The sequence below is a fragment of the Takifugu flavidus genome, chromosome 12, assembly GCF_003711565.1.
Source record: "Takifugu flavidus isolate HTHZ2018 chromosome 12, ASM371156v2, whole genome shotgun sequence".
Lineage (NCBI taxonomy): Eukaryota > Metazoa > Chordata > Actinopteri > Tetraodontiformes > Tetraodontidae > Takifugu > Takifugu flavidus.
The window spans coordinates 11,486,912-11,495,205 of record NC_079531.1 but is presented as its reverse complement, the minus strand read 5'-3'; the positions used below and the strand labels follow the sequence as shown (position 1 = coordinate 11,495,205).

Genomic DNA, 8,294 nt, shown 5'->3' with positions numbered 1-8,294 from the left:
ATCCTGTGTTGTGGACACAAGTCCGCCCCTGAAACCTGTGGAGGACACACACTGGACATGTAAACGCAGCTGCACACAGCGAGATTAATTCACATCGTTGCTGCTTGGTTGAATTTTGCATCCGCTTGTTGTATCCGCATGGATTTGCACTGAGGTTACCATATCAAAAAATAACCCTGTATGGTAGCCTTCTATCTTTTAATTGATATTTATTTTACCCCAAAAAGGGCCCCATTACGCAATTAATTATTTTTTATGATCTTTATATTCAAGGCCAAATCCAATCTGCAACATTTTCACTCTTATGTATTTAATAACCAGTCACGAAGCAAAAGTAAATACGGATGTGTAAATGATGAGGTGTCCTTGCCGGACTTTATTGGCCTGTTTGTCGATTGATTTATAAATTGTATATTTATTTTTGACCACATATAAAAATTTCAAAAATAATTAAAAAATATATGTAGATTAAATATGACAAAGTAACTATACAATATTCAAAAAAGAAGTAAAGACTTTTTATACTCCCTCCCATTATTACTGCATCATATAAAAATTGATTCTAAAATAGACACTACCAAATATATATACTATATATTGAATGTATGATATAAAATTATCAATATAGTTTTTATAATTCTTAAAATAAATGACTAATTGTTGTGTTAGATCTGCATGAATTCTCTTACATTAGCTTTGTTGTTGCTAGTGTAGCTAGTGTTGGTGGAGATTTAGTGTTGGTGGCATCTCTGTGGATTACTAATACTGACTGCAATGATAGGCAGGTGGTGACAGGAGGTTTTTTTTTATATATAGTCTACTGATAGTCTACACCGCTGGAACTCACGTTTAACTCATCTGAGCTATCGGGAATTAGCAAACATCCCCAAGCAAACTTAGTAAATTCTGTGACACTTATCTCCTCCAAACAGCTGGACAGAGCAGAACTGTTTCCCAGTACCCAGTTGTTCACTCCCAGGGCTAACAGTTGAGTTATCTTTGTAAAACACAATGCAGTTTGACGGAAGAAAATGAACATGCCATCGCAACATTTAGACACCATCTTATTTACAAATGCATTCATGAACCATAATTAAAACACCAACAAAAGTCCTCGTGCCCCCAGCTCACACGAGCGCTACAACACGTCGCATCCATAACATGAATTCACATAATTGGCAAAATACTGTAAAATGGTGGGCAAAATGAAAGGATAAATCCTGTGAGGAACTCCGACAATGGTTAGCAGGCAGGATTCGCTAAACCTTTTTTTAGATACAGCTAAGTTAAATGCACATAAAATATAGTTTTACAGGTCTTCCATTGATAAGCAGGAATTGTTGTTTTTTTTTAAATGTCTTTTGATCACCATTGTTAAATACAGAACACTTTTTTATGTGAGATTTAGCAGGATTACAGTAATCAAGCCCTTATAATGAGGTCACCGCAGACATAAATAACAGCGACTTTAGGCCTGAATTCCCCTCCTACCCACCCAAGAGATGATTCTTCTCCATTAGACTCACTCTCTGGGGAAAAAAAATTACATGTATTTTGTTCACGACAGAAAATTGACACTCAAACACATAATCCCAGAATTTAATCCACTCGGCAGCACAAAATCCGGTGCCCATTTGTGACCTTTTGACCGCATTTAAAACTAAAGTTACAGGAGGATGATTCCAAAGCTTTTGACTTTAGCAGCAACTGCCAGTTAAAACAGGAACACTGGGCAACTATAAAGGTTTTTAATGTTTATTTTAACGCCCTTATCTATGCAGTACCAGATCAATAATTTATAGTGAACTTTAAAACAGGCATCCACCCATGTGTCTTAAAATAGCTGACACATAGAGCTCTGGAAGACAAATCTAAACACTATAAAGAAAAGTACTTAAAAGTTGACTAATGCTAATCAGATTATTCATTCTTCCAAATTTCTTAGCCAGCAGCATGTGATTCAGCCTTGGGCTGAAGTCATCAACAGGGTACTTCTACTATATCTGCAACTATTGAATTAAAACCATCTGACAGTGAGTGAGTGAGTGAGTTTGCTTATTATCACGGCGCTTGCTGTTTGTTGGAGGAGAGAATCAGCTTGATATCAGGATGTTTGCACACTACGACTGAAGTAAACTGGACTTTGTGGGTGGACTGTAAACTGTTTCGTCCGTGGGTATTTAGCCTTCAACAGGTATCGAGCATCTGTGAGCAGAATAATTAGGAAAGCGACTTGTTAGTAGCTGTACAGTGAAAGTTGGGTCTCATTCCCTCGGTGAAGAGCTGACTGTTTGTTTGGGCTCCTGGAAGACTTAATGAAGCTTCTTTTGAAGTCCTGACTAGGACCGAACAATGTGTCCAACTCAAAAGGAGACAAAAGAAAAATACAAAGGTTATGAAGGACAAGCAGGGCACGCCAGAGGAGAATATGGGAACAGATACTTGCAAAAATTCCTTAGATTCCACTTGACAAATGTTAACTTAGTGTGAGCCTACCTCAGATTTACCATCTAAGGTGTTGCGGGGTCATCAAGCATTGGTATTTGATCAATCATTTTAATCAATTTAATCACATGATCTGGACTACAGAAGGAACATAGCAATCCAGGTTGTTATTGGTGAGATTTGTAGAAGCAGGTTTGCTGGGTCCCCTAAGTTCAATGAATGTTTATTTTGAAATGGTTTTCTATAACTGTCCATTTATGCCCCCCACCCCCCAACATACCCTCCCCACATGGCCTGAGTGTGCATGCCTCTTTAGCATTGGCAGCAAGGTAGGAACTAGGGTACTGATGACCGACCAGAGACACAAAACATAAGTTTTTTAGAAAGCAACCCTCGGTCCTCGACGGCTGCATTGTTGATCCTTCAAAAGACCCAGGAAAGCTTTATGTACTAGCAGCTGTATTTAGTGTTTACTCTTTAACAAATGCATACATGGTCTTTACATAGGCTGCCTGGTGGTATATTAGTATGTAATGAGCATGTGGTATACTATTGTTGGTGTACCAAATGCTCATTACACAACAAAAAATAGAAAAAAAACCAGAAGAAGCTATTGAGTAAATGTGAGTCACATTCAGAGCAATGAAAACCGAGAGCTCTAAAATACGCTGGAAAGTTGCGTTTTTCAAAAGGGAAATCCTCCTCCACATTTTGCAATTGTGGGCTGAAAAAGTTCAAATTTGTGTAAGTTAATACTTTATACCCATATTTCTGGGGTTCTGGGACTGAAGTTTAAGATTCTTTGTAGCCATTTTTTCATTCTATTTTGAATTCCTACCGTCTACTGCTAATAGTACCGAGACTTATTATTATTGCGGTTATTATTACTAGTTCCCACAATAATAATATTGGCCTGGACTTTGAATAATGGCCAAAAATATGTCGCACAGACTTACAGATCAAGAGAGTGTGAATTCAAATGAGAGTCGCTTCCCTCCTCGTCTTGGTTTCCAGCCAAGAAAACAGGAAAAACGTTTGGTTTTTGGTTTTTGTTTATTTCCTGAATCCGATTCAGTGATGTCTGTTACAGTCCGTGCGTGTTCTTACCGGATGAGCTGTAACGTGAACGGCCCGCTGGTCCCGCCGCCAACTTTGCGATGCTTTCACCAGCAACGTCGGGAAACGACGAGCGTGCGTGTGGCTGGAGCGCGTGCGCAAACGCAGGTCGATGTCATGCGGGCATGAAAGACGCCCAGAGCTGCCTGGCCGCGGTCTGACGGGTCCAAGGGACCGAGTAGCGGATCTTTGGTGCAGCGCGCTCCCGTCCTCTGGGACGCATGCGCAGCAAGAGAAACCGCGGGTGCGAACCAAGACGTGCACAGCGCTTCAAATAAATGTTTCTGAATTTACACTGGTAGTGCGAGATTAAAATGAATGAATCAGTCAGTGGCCAGTGGAGCCCCAGAAAAACGGTGATCATGAGCGCTTGGCGCACGCGTTGCGCAATGATGCGTTTTGTATTAAGAATATCACTTTAAAAATAATCTGTTCGCTATCAATATGCACCCAGGAGGCCTGCGGGTTGGTTTCATCAATAAAAGGCAACATTTCTGTTGCTGTTAGAAAAGGAGAAGCCGTCGTCATTCCACGAAAACGCTGTTAACTCAAGAAGGGGGTTTAACGGCGGTTCTTGGGCCGTGAAGGCGTCATTTCCATATGTCAGAACTGCTGATAATCCGGCTGTAAAACAGATGTTCGACTAAAAGTGTAGGTTAATGCACTTTTCCACGCAGCTAATGAGTGTGATTTTTCTGGTGGAGAGCTATTTAGTGAGGATCCGGGGAGATCTCCCAAAGTGAAGCACATCTGTTGGGTCCTGTTGTTGTTGGCGGTAATGCTGTAAATCGCTTTCAGAGCTGATAGCAGCAACTCCCAGGCTAATTTAATTTGACCTCACTTTCATATTCTATGGAAACATTAAACAATTAGCACAACGCCAAATCTATTATGTGCTTTAACCCTTTTTTTGTCGCAAATGTAGAGAAAAATGTCATAACCTGTCCATTGATTTTGGAAATCAGTGTATAAACAGTCACTTTTCCAGATTTGTACTTGTATCTGCTGGCAACAAAATTGTTTAATACAGATGTAAACATGAAGATTAAGACTGTAAAGTTTATTGGCTCAAAAATGTCTTGAGAGTCAGAGTTCTGTAAATCATCTGAGGGACCCTGAAGGGTCGTGTCCTTCAATGCAACTCTTGATAATTAACTTATGCTGTCCATAAATCATGTGTGACTGCTATAAGGTTTTGATGAGACTGCACCCGTTGCTGCTATGCATGCACGTATGCATATCCTACTGTAGCAGAGAGATGTGAAGACACTAGCCAGGCTGTGATGATGATGTGACACTTCCTATTTGGCTTACTCCCCCAACACATATGCTCGAAAATATGGGTGTGCAATGTGATGACCAGCAGAGGCTGTAATCAATCAATTAATCTTTATTTATGTAGTGTCTGTTACAATCAAAATTGTTTCTAGGAGCTTCACAGAATCCCAGGGCCTGACCCCCAACAAGCAACAGTGGCAAGGAAAAACTCCCCTTTAACAGGAAGAAACCTTGAGCAGGACCAGGCTCATGTAGGGGGACCCTCCTGCTGATGGGCGGCTGGGTAGAGAGAGAGGAGAAGGGGGGAGGACAGGTAGAGGAGAGAATAGGCAGAGATCATAGAAATACATTAATTATAATAAACTGTAGAGTTGAGAGGGTCAGCAAAAGTACAAGGCTGTAAAAGGTAATGTGACTCAAGATGAACTGAACCAAGGGTGTGTGTCAACATGTGGTATGCCAACATTGCCAGGTGTGACTGGAGGCAAAGACTTGAGTCGTTATTTTAATGACAGTGGTAATCGGGGATGATCTCTCATCTTGAGATGAGTCAGACACGTGTCAAACTTCTGTGTCTTTGTCTCATAATAGACCAATCCTATTTCTGTTGGTGCATTAAAAGGATGGTAAATATACAATCTGAGGTTTCCTAGCACTGATATTATCTTCATTTTGTTCATCATTTTACTTACTTTACTTTAGCAGAAAGGCCAGACAAATGGCTGATACTGGAAGACTCCAGAGCTAGGCTCTGGCAACTCTGCAGAAGGACGCACTACCTCCATCACGTTGCTGTGGGCAAACTGGTAAGATGAGGGACAGACTGGAGAGGGAGGAAAACCCCAGTCTCCAATGTGTCAAGACATGTGACAAAGAGGAGGGCTGAAATAATGTCAAGGGCTAAACCGGCCAGAAGCAACAAGACACATATTAGCAGTTCCCATGACAGCTGAGGATCCAGAGAGGATCCACGGTGAGCTGAGAGTACGGTGGCTCGTTGACCAGTATATTCCAACCTGAAGGATCTTCTTCTTCACCACATCGATCCAGAGAGAAGAAGAAGGAGACACGTGGCCATGAACAAACAGGGCAGCCGGACAAGAATATGAAGATAAGTTATTGATCTGACCAGACGATCCAAAGTCTGCACCTGTAAAGAGATGGAGGCAGGAAAAGAGCCTCAACGCTAGTGCAGCAGAAGACAACGGGAAACATGAGTCAGTGATCAGAGTTTCAGTACTTGGTCGGATATATGCAGTTAAATGGAGCCTGCAGGGCAACAGACGAGGACAAACAACCACTCACACTCACATTCACACCCAAGGCAGTTCGGACATGCCACGTCACCTCTTCCCCAAATCTGTGTCTTTAGACTGTTGGGGAGCTCGAGACCTCAGAGAGAACAAACACGGGCACAGGAAGAGCATGCAACACACAGCTAAGGCCTCCAGGGAGCAGAATTCGATTTTGGTGTTTTACATAAATGAACTATTCTGCTAAACACAGTAGAGCATTTTGTTCTCAATGAGACACTTTGCTATCGTTAAACTTCAGAATATTTGGACTAAGGTGGAGAAAGGGAAGCCATGTGATATTTGCAATCTGCGAGTTAAAGTGGGTCTGCACAACAGTTAAATCAACTTCTGGTTTGATGGTCTGCACTGCTGACAACATCCATTAGAATGTAGAGACTCTGCATAATATTGAGCATTTGTGAGCTCTGACAAATTATGTTTTTGTTGAGACATTTTAACAGAATAGTCATGATTAAAAGCTGATTGACTGAGGTGAAGGTGTTACAATTTTAGGTATAATACTCATCAATCAGGTACCGAAGTGATTCTGCTTCTGCTTTGGTTTAGCACAGGGGTCAGCAACCCAAAATGTTGGAAGAGCCATATTGGACCAAAAAAACAAGAAACAAATCTGTCTGGAGCCGCAAAAAATTAAAAGCCTTATAGAGGGCTTATAATAAAGGCAACACATGCTGTAAGTGTCTATATTAGCTGTATTAGCCTACTTTCCAAATGATAAGTAGGCTACAAATACATAATGAGCATTCATGATGAAATGAATATTTTCCCTGCAGCGCATCCTGGAAGGAAAGAATGACGCAGCATGTGGCCACTCTGCTGTATGATGACGCTTTAAGTTTAACTTCCATTATAATGAGATGTTGAAATTAAATATTTATTATACGCATTTATACAGCATTGGAAAACTTTAAGAATGTTTGTCAGGTTTTTTCGTCTACAGAAATTATATTAAAACAATTTCCATTTTCATATTTTTGAAAAAGCTCCAGGGAGCCACTAGGGCGGCGCAAAAGAGCCGCATGCGGCTCTAGAGCCGCGGGTTGTCGACCCCTGGTTTAGCACATGAATGATGTTGTCATCGACAATGGCGACACAGCACCATCTACTGGCGTACTGCTGTATTAACCTGATTGCCGAACAAGAATTTGTGTCATTTAACAAATAATGTAAGGGTTGTTTATTTCAATAAAATAAATAAATAAATACACATCTGCTATTTTAAATCCACTATAGCAACAAGATGAGGAATTGAAAATATACTACACACATATTTCACCACACGGTAATAAACTTTCATTAATTTAAATACGCTGCAAAGGTGTAAAAAATAAGAATAAAAACAATTTTTTACTGTATCTTTAGCAACCCATGGAAGTCTCAAAAAGCACTTTTCACATGTTAATGTTATTCTTGTTATGAAACTATCTTCATTAGTCAATAAAATCAAACCTCCAAATATGCCATCAGACAGTTGATGGCTGCTGTGCTTTGTTGTTTGAAGAAAGAAAAAGAAATTAAATGATGATGCCTGTGTTCTGATGATGAATTAACGCGATGAATTTACCACCACAAGATGGTGGTAAATTTAACAATTAATATATAAACAACGCACAACATGAGGAGATGAGGTCCGCTGACCTGTGGGATGATGGGAAACAAGTGTGTGTGTCCTCACTCCAGTCCTCGATCCACCTTGATCCTCTGCCATCTTTGTGGCTCTTCTTCTCACTGTCTCTTCATGTTTTCTTCATCCTCACCCTCTGGAAAGCTCCTCTGTGTCCCTACCCTGATGTTCTTTGCCTGCCTCCTCCACCTCTCCCCAGGCTCTCCCTCTTCCTGCACCTCGGTTCTCTCAATTCCACATTATGTTTCTCTTACTTTGACTATTAACTGCTCACATCACCAGACATTTACAAATTTTAGCTCCTCTCCTCTCCTCTGCCTTGCCTCCTCTTCTCCTCCTTCTTTATACCATCAGCAGGAGGTTCCCCACAAAATGAGCTGGTCCCGCTCTAGATTTATTCCTGTTGATTGAGAGAGTTTGTCTGGATTCTCTTGCTTGTTTGGGGGTATCTCTAAAGCTTTCGGAGACAAGCCTCTTTGTAACAGACGCCAATAAAGTTGACTTGAATTTGATAC

At 40.8% G+C, this 8,294-nt stretch overlaps 1 protein-coding gene across 3 annotated transcripts in view; it reads right to left on the bottom strand.

Moving 5' to 3' along the window:
• Nucleotides 1-3,797, bottom strand: part of st3gal4 (ST3 beta-galactoside alpha-2,3-sialyltransferase 4) — a 15,254-nt gene extending 11,457 nt beyond the window's left edge. Inside the window, exons 1-3 of one of the 3 annotated variants that reach the window (XM_057049813.1) lie at nt 3,553-3,790; nt 3,402-3,447; nt 1-35 (exon numbers count right to left, since the gene is read on the bottom strand). The exon at nt 1-35 is cut by the window's left edge and continues 29 nt beyond it. The gene's annotated coding sequence lies outside the window, so the exon portion shown is untranslated. Of the gene's footprint in view, nt 36-3,401; nt 3,448-3,552 lie in introns of all 3 variants that reach the window. The other 2 variants (XR_008953022.1, XM_057049812.1) reach the window with 2 other exon arrangements.
• Nucleotides 3,798-8,294: the final 4,497 nt, after the last annotated feature.